An 8701-nucleotide genomic window follows, 5' to 3' on the forward strand; every position below is an offset into this window, starting at 1 on the left:
CACATAGTTGAATATTTCTCTGCTTTGTACACAATTATTGTTATTCTCCACAGGAAGGCCATTTCTTAACTTCTCATCTGGTGATGGCAAGTATTAAAATCCTGATTTTAACAGAATAGTTAAATGTAGTAAAAATGCCTCAGTGGTTTAAGTTGAAAGCAGTACATTGGGACATGGCTCTTGTACTCAGTTATCAGGAATGTACAAATGTCTTTTTTATTAAAAATACAAGATAAATTATTTGTCAGCATGGACAATGACAGCAGCAAACCAGCATTTACTGTCAACTGAGACCGGTAACTCATGATTATAGTGATTTTCTTAAACATCAGCCATCTTGTCTTTTCTTCAGTCATTTCCTTCAGTTGACTTCTCTGAAGTTACGGGTGAGGAGCACTGCCCTGAGCTTCCTCTCATAGTTCCTTAATAAGGGTAAAGCACTGTTCTAGGAATTAGAATATGCCACCTTCCATTCCACCCATTCCTCCTATTCCAGGGTCCTTCTCTTTGAGAATTTCTGTGACTACAATTTCTGCTATAGCTAACAGAGTGGCCATCCAGCAGCATCCAATAAAACAGTTCTTTCAACCATAGTTGGATCCATGATTCCTTTTTCCATCATATTCACATAATCTCCAAACAGAGTGTCATAACTAATTTCTGAGGAACTTTGCATAACTCTCAATTTTCAGTGATCCTTCAACACCTGCATTCTTACAATGGTCATTGCAGGGATTTTAAGTGTTCTTTTAATAATTTCTATGTCGACTTTTGATCTTCATTAGCTGGGGTTATTAAGTCCAAAGCTGAAATGCACTGGTGAAGAGCGCAAACCCCTCCCAAAACTATGCTTTCTTCAACAGCAGTTCATAGCATTGAGGACATCTCTAACTTTCTTTTCATTCATTTCCAAACCATTTGTCCCACTAAATTTGGCATAGCTACTCCATCTGAGAGTTTTGCCAGATGATCATTTAGTCTTTCCTTTTCATATTTAATAGTTGTGATATTTAAGTGCTTGATGATTTATTGAATACAGTTTTCAATTTGAGCTTTCCCACCTTTTCCTTTCAAGAGCATGGCATCATCTTTGGTCACAATGACTTCTCCAACTTTTCCTCAGTCTGAGGCTGGACATCTTCAAGATTTAGAGTCAATTTCTCCAAACATGTACTACCAGTAGCAATAACTATGTCTTTATTCTGGTTCGATTGTCACCAAAACCAAAAGCTTTCACTATAACCTGAAGAGCAACTTTTAGTCTATTCAAAACTAATGGACTTAGACCTTCTCCAACAATATCTTCAGTGATGGTAAAGCATTGGCAATTTCAGAAGCAGATACAATGTACTGGATGCTAGAATTTTTTTTTTTTCATTCAATAGATCATAGGCATCTTGGAATTCACATTTCTGACCTTCAGATGTATTAACAAAGTATGGAGAATTATAACCTCAATCAAACTTCATGCCTTCAGTAATCTCTAATTCTTCATTTTGTATTTTTCCATCCTTTGCTCTGCTAAGACCCTTTGTTCTAGCTTTCTTCATTGCATCAGAAATGATGTTGCCATCCTTTGTCTTCACTTGCAGAAATGACTGCAACCTGAGCAGTTTCTACAGGGGTTGTCCCAAGTTTAGACTGCTTCTTAAGTTCAGCAATTATAGCATAAAGAGATAACATCACACCGCTTCTGATTCCCACTGGATTAGCATCTTTGCTAATCTTCCCAAAGCCTTCCTTAGCAACAGAAGGTGCCGGCACGGTAGCAGTAGTGGTACCATCTTCAACTTCTTCATGTGTGTTATTGGCAACGTCTTGAACAAGTTTAGCAGCAATCTTTTTATATTTATCCATTAAGTCAATGGATTTTGCAACAGTCACACCATCTTTTGTTACTTTGGGACTTCCACAGCTTTGTTCAATAATGGTTGTTTTTCCCTTTGGCCCATAGTATGGCAATAGCAAGGGATAAAAGGTATACACTCTGAAGCATTAGGAGTTGGGAATCTGCACCAAATTTTATATTCTTAGTATATGCCCAAGTGAGCTGAGGAGCTAGTGCCTTGGACACTGGCCTTATCTGGCAAAGGTCTGTGGGTAATCAAAGTATGTCTGTGGTGTGCAGGCAGCCACTTAGTCCCTTTGTGGAAAGAAAAGAAAAACTATATTTTTTACCTTGTTATTCATTTAATCCTGAGGCATCCTGATTTAAATTTGAACACTCTGAAAGAGAAGGCCTAGATGACTAAAATTCATCTCATATTCATATTATAAACATTATTTCATGCCCTTAGAGTATACATTTGAACATAATTTTCGAATGAGTAAAATAGGGTCAACATTTATAGTTGCAAATTAAGAACTGATCAGGCCTACAGATAAAATGTACAAGTTATATGTTAGGCATTATCCCTGACCTATCAAGAAGTCAGTTTTTTATCTACCGTCAGTTTTCTGAGAACTGAATTGAAACCAATTTAATTTTTAAAAATAGAGTGAAGAGACTTCTGTGCATGCAAAGCTTAAGATAAAAACTCACTTAAATAATATTCATTAAATTCACTAATCAAGAGATCCTCTGACCTTAACTGGGACTTGCTTTTTAGTGTATGAGCAGTGTCCTTGTTCAACAACATGAAGAAGCCCTCTATATTTTATTTCAAACAATATATTGTTATTAAGAATTAATTTTGCTTTAATAAGCTTTTCCCATGGCAGAAAAACATGCAATGTTTAAAAAAAAAAAAGATTTAAAATGGCTTTATCTAACTTGTGATGCGGTAAAACCTAGTTTCCTAATTATTGTGTAAATGTATATTTTTCTAATACTATCTAACCAATGACATTAAAGCCTGTTTCCTAAGGTCCAAAGTGTCAATATTTTAGAATCTGTTAATAAATGTGTGTTTATGTATGTGTAAATTATATATATATATATATATATATATTTTAAAGAATATCAAAGTACTTCTCCCATAATTTAAATTTAGTTTCCTTTTCCAAAATCATATGTAAGCCTAAGAGGACGATAGGAGTATTGTGTTTTTGTTTTTGTTTGTTCATTGCTGCCTCCCCAGTGCTTAGATCCATGCCTTCCACCTAAAAGTTTGGTCAGAATATATGTTACAATATGTGAATAAAATATTACCATTAAAGATTATCCTATACCTGCCAATGTAAGTGAGCAAACAAAAAAATATTTGCCTGAGAAATGTTCATTGCTCATTTATACCGTTTTACTCTATGAAGTTGGTTTTTGCTTGGAATGTCAGTAGTGAGTTAAAATCCATGCCCAAGTCTTCATTCAACTGTGGGCCAGAAAAACCCTCAGCTTTTGCAGCAAATTAGCCAACAACAGGAGCAATTCATCCAGATGGTGAATGAGACCCCTGGGGAGCTAGCAGATATCTCAGATGTGGAAGGTGAGGTAGGTCCATAGACAAGGAGACCCTGCAGATAAACTACATCTAGGTGAAGCCACAGAAGAAATTATAAGGAGGTTGAAGGCCCTGGGCTTCTCAGATAACCTGGTGATCCAGGCCTACTTCTCTTGGTGGGGGGGGGGCAGGTAGAGAATTTGGCTCTCAACTTCCTCCTGAGTCAGAACTTTGATAGGGAGTGATGCTGGGAAGCCAGGCTACCCACTGGTCCACCCTTCCCCAACTCTACAAAAAAAAAATCATATATATGTGTGTGTATGTGTGTGTACATTTTTTTTTTTTTTAAGAAGTGAAAGAAAATAAACCTTCAAACAAAAACTCTGCAACTTCCATCTTCCTGAAGTAGCCCTATTCCTATCTCGGTCTGGGACCAGGGCCAGACAGCTATCTCCCATCTCTTACTCCAGCCCCCGCCACCTCAAAGGAGCTGACAGATCTTGAGGTGGCAGATGAGCTCCTCTTGGCCTCTGTCCCTGCTCTCTGCAGCCAGGAGAGGTGGGTGCTTGCTCCCTCCTCCCCCAAAGAGCCTCTGACACTTCCCTGTCCCTCTTTCAGGGTGAAGGAAAGATGGGGAGCCCCAGACTTTAATACTTCATTATAGTGACCCAAATCTTTCCTTTTGGAGTGAGCACTTGGAGGCCAAAGGCCCGCTCAGCAATCAGGACTTGACTTCCAGCTTGCATCCCTGGCTGGGTTGAAGGAGGTATGGTTTGTCCTGCCTGGGGAAGGAGTAAGATCAGAGCCACTCTGGAGATTGAAGCCACCCCCAGACCAGAACGGTGTCTCTAAGGGTTTGAAGTGACTAAAGCTGTAAAAGAAAAAAATAAAATAAAATAAATAAAGCACCAGGTCCGATCCCCCCTCCTAGGGTGCTGAAGGGCTGAGCCAGAAACAGAGAATAAGGCCCTGCAGCTGCTCTTCAAGGAAGAAGCTCTAGAAATAGGCAATGGTGGTGTCCTGGGACAGATTTTAGACCCTTTACAGCTGGGGGGGGCGATGAATGGCCCCGAGGACGGACGTGCAGTTGGGATTGCGCTAGGGTTGCTGCAGCCTTGGACCTTGGCCGACCTCAAGTTGTGACCCCAGGATTCTGCGCCTGGAAGCCCCCGTCCTCTCCCAGCGCCCTGGGCTCCGGGTTCCAGGTGGCTTACAGCTTTGCACTCCACGCATGTGCAGTTCGCCTTCTAGTCGGACGTCCGGCGCTGCCTTCTGCGGCCCAAGGTTTGGGCCACAGACGTGCCGGGGTTCCTTGCGGGGCCGCTGGGACAAGGAGCTGCTGCACTGTGAGTCTGACTGTGGGATTTTGTGTGGGGGGTGGGGGGTTAGGGGTTGGCCTCAGGAGGGTCGGTGTTTGCGCGATAAGTGGCACGAACCAGACTCCTCACAAAGGAGCCTGGGAGGAGCGGACTTGGCACGAGGGGCAAACAGGACTCGCCTCCAGATCCTGCAGAAGTCCCAGCATCCCCGAGCTTTCTCAGGGAAGACCGCTCAGGCTGTAGGGACTTGGGCCTCATTTTGCCGTTTCCTGCCGTTTCCTCCGAGGCCCAGCACGCCCGTTCCGTCTTACTTGCCCCACACTGCTGCCCACACAGCGCACCCTGAGGGCTCCAGCTGTGCCATGTTTGGCTTCCCGGGGAACCTCACAGTCCACCCACTGGCACCGGGCTCTGGCTTTTGGCCCAGAAGATTAATTCAGACTAGAAAAAACGGCATTCGTTACTTTAAAACAAACAAACAAACAAACAAACAAAAAACTCATGCCTGGAAACAAATGAGTTAGAATTGAAAAGCCTTTCAGATTTTCATAGTTCAAAGGTTCATTCTGACTCTTAATTAAAAGGCGGGTGGAAGCTTGAAGAAAGAAAACAGGAAGGTCAGTCAAGTAGGAGAGCAAAGGAGAGGGACTACTAGGGGGAGAAAAAAGGTTCCTTCTGCTTTGATCTGTAACCTGTGGTCTAGATCCAGTTTTATGGTATGGCATGGGGTAGGGAGGAATTAGTACATTTTCCTTCATCAAGCAGTAGATGAGCTGTGGCAAACAAGTGGTTTGGTTATCTAGCCATGATTATGTTTTCCAAACAAATCTACCAATTTAGAAATACTGGAAGTTTCTGCTGTTGTATTGACTAATTAAGCAGCAACTCCTGGAGACATACATTCAAACTTTGGAAAAGAAATTGCTGTGGTAAATTATTGTGTATCCTCATGTCTTAGGAACTCCAGGAAACAAGAATGGAAGCCAAATAGCAGCATATAGGATATAATATCTCAGGAACACATATGCAGCAAATCATTTTCACCAAATTAACCAAGGAAATTGACCTTTACTGATTTACTGGGGGCCGGAGCAGAGGGAGTAGATAACGCATTAGAATGAATACCACATAGCTATTATGTGGAATGGGTCTTGAGTCATTTCATTTTTCTGTTAAATAAAATAGTGACCACAGGATGCTGGGAGACTTTGGGCTGTCTAGTCTGTAGGTATTTACATTACATATGCCTTCTGATAGAATAAAAATATCTTATCATTTTATCTTCCACCATTCCTTTAACCTCTGTTCGGTGTGAGTCACTTGCTATTGCCCATGTGAAAATTCAAGCAAGTATATGACTTTGATATTTATAAGAATGTGTCATTCAGATCTCTTACTGTGGCCAATGGCTTAATTTTCTGATGGTTACCAACTGTAGTCCTTTTGAATCTACCGCTGAATTCCATAGTCTGCTCATAGCCAATGGCTGCACACAACAGGGATCTTATTCTCATGCAAGATATAGGACTCCCCTAATGGACGACTTTGACTCAAAGATTTTCCAACTGCCTGGACAAAACTTTCTTAGAGATATTCTGCAGGCTGAGACAATTCACCCGGGCTCCTTCAGGGAGACAGGCCTTGCTTTCAAGTCTGAAGCCCCTCCCAGCCTTCTCTGGCTTCACTTCTTTTTCCTCATAGAAATTTGCCCAAATATATGTGTGTAATCTTGGTGTCTACTTCCTTGAGTACCCAAACAAACAATGTCTTTCCTAAAAATTACAAATATGATCTTAGTTAAGAAATTGGAATTTTGAGTACAAACTATTAGTGCAAACTCAGAGCCCATTTTAATGGCAAACCTCCTCTCATCTAGCTCAAGCCTGCTGTCAATAGAAGCCTTACTTGGAATGAAGGCTAAGGCTCCATTGTTGTCTCTTATTTATTTATTTATTTGAGACGGGGCAGGGGTGGTTATTGCTGAGCCATAGGCAGATGCTTAACCAACTGAGCCACCCAGGAGCTCCCTGTTCTCTAATCTTACTAGCCAGTTTCTGTCAAGGGGATATGGAAAACAAATGTAAGAGAATAGGAAAGGAGCAGGGAAAGATTTTCCACAGGAAGCTAGATCTCATTCCCTGGGCCTGGCAGATACTTAAAATTGACTACGTTAAGGAGTCTTTCCTTTGAACATTCAACGGTTCCCTTTAGGCTCCTTTGTCTACAATTTCTTTGACCTAGGTAGATGCATTTATCCCAGTCTTTAGAAATCTACCGTCATCCCAGTTCCTTTCTGCTGGAATTTCTCCATCCCTTGACAGACACACTCTGAGATAATGTGATTTATAATACGAAATATATAGTTGGTCTTTGTTCCCATTTCTGGCATAGAGCTCCTAAAATCATTGGAATTTCCTAAGTGATAAGAGTGATAAAGTTGTCTCAGTATTCATAACCTCTTTCAACTATGTCTGAGTTTATGCTAATGAGTTATGTTAATACTAAGGGAGAATGCTAAGGTTGAGAGGGACCCAACCATGTGATTAGAGGGTTAGAACATTCAGTTCCAGGAGGGTAGAGAGGCTGGAGTTTGATTCATTTTCCAATGGTCAGTGATTAATTAATCATGTCCATGTAACAGAGCCTCCATAAAAACCCCAAAGTGATGGGGTTTAGATCGCTGGGTTGGCGAACACATGGAGATGCAGGGAAGTGGTGCTCCCAGAGAGCAGGGAAGCTCCATGCCCCTTATCACATAGCTTGTCCTATGCATCTCTTCCATCTGGCTGTTCCTGAGTTATATTGTTTTATAATAAATTGGTAATCTAGTAACTAAAATGTTTCTGAGTTCTGTGAGTCGCTCTGCAAATTAATCAAACCTGAGGAAGGGGTGATGAGAACCTCTGATCTAGACACACACTGTTTCTCGTGCAGCTGAATCTGGTTTAGAGGAAATACTGGCCCATGCCCTGTCCTGATGAATGCCAGAAATGCATACCTGTCCTAATGCAGCCATTTCTCTCAGGCTGCCGCAGCCCACTTTAGCTTTTGCCAGCCTGTGTCAAGGACAGGTTCTCTTTGTCTTCCTCTGCAGAGTTACAGGAAAATCATTTCAACTATCTCTCTGAGTTTGAGGTAAAGAAGCAGCAGACTCTATTCTCTGTAGAGCTCACAGATTGGAAGAGCTCTTATCAAAGAGTTCTTATCAATTAAACTTTCTCCCCAGTGGGCCTGTTTTCTATCTGCATCAAACTTAGGGGTCTGATAGTTGTGGAAATAGTTCTTAAGTAGTTTCCTTGAAAATTTCCAAAATCTGATTCCCCCCCCCATCTTCGAATTTAACACTGATCATAGCTCTTTATATGCACTTATAGTAAATACACAATTATATTACTTGATTAATTAATTAATTAATTATATTACTTGATTAAAACTCACCCGGAGATAAAGGATGAGTGGCCGATTAGAGACATGGTATTTGGAGTTTCATACTTCTGTCACGTTCACAGAAAATTGCTAGATTTACTTAGCAATATTTTGGTGTGTAACTAGGCTTTAGAAATAAATGCACGGTGACAGGTAAATACCTGAGTCAAATATTTTTTTAGGTGTAATTGGAATATTATATTCCCGTTGCGATGAATATTTTACCCATGCCAGTTAATCATAATTAAAATTACATGTAATAATTTGGGAGTTTCACAAGCAGAGTATTTTGGGGTTATTTGTATCCCAGTAGGTATTTGGATATTAATTAAGAAAAAAGACAAAATGAGAGGAAAATAAAGTTAAGCTGATTTAAAGGAAAAGATAATTAAGTAAGATGGTGATCATGGTTGCAGATTATTAATAATAACATGGGAATTCCTGTACCTCAAGGAGTAATCCTTTTGCAGTTCTGCATAAAACAGTTTTGAATAAAACTACTAAGTAAATTTTTAAGATTTTTAATTCTCTCTTTTCATGTGATGCTATCATTTAAGACTTGTAAATCTTATGATA

General features: G+C 40.5%; 1 pseudogene; it reads right to left on the reverse strand.

The window, feature by feature from the left end:
* Positions 1-452: 452 nt before the first annotated feature.
* Positions 453-4613, reverse strand: LOC100483529 (annotated as a pseudogene).
* Positions 4614-8701: the final 4088 nt, after the last annotated feature.

The sequence above is a fragment of the Ailuropoda melanoleuca genome, chromosome 15 (genome assembly GCF_002007445.2).
Source record: "Ailuropoda melanoleuca isolate Jingjing chromosome 15, ASM200744v2, whole genome shotgun sequence".
NCBI lineage: Eukaryota > Metazoa > Chordata > Mammalia > Carnivora > Ursidae > Ailuropoda > Ailuropoda melanoleuca.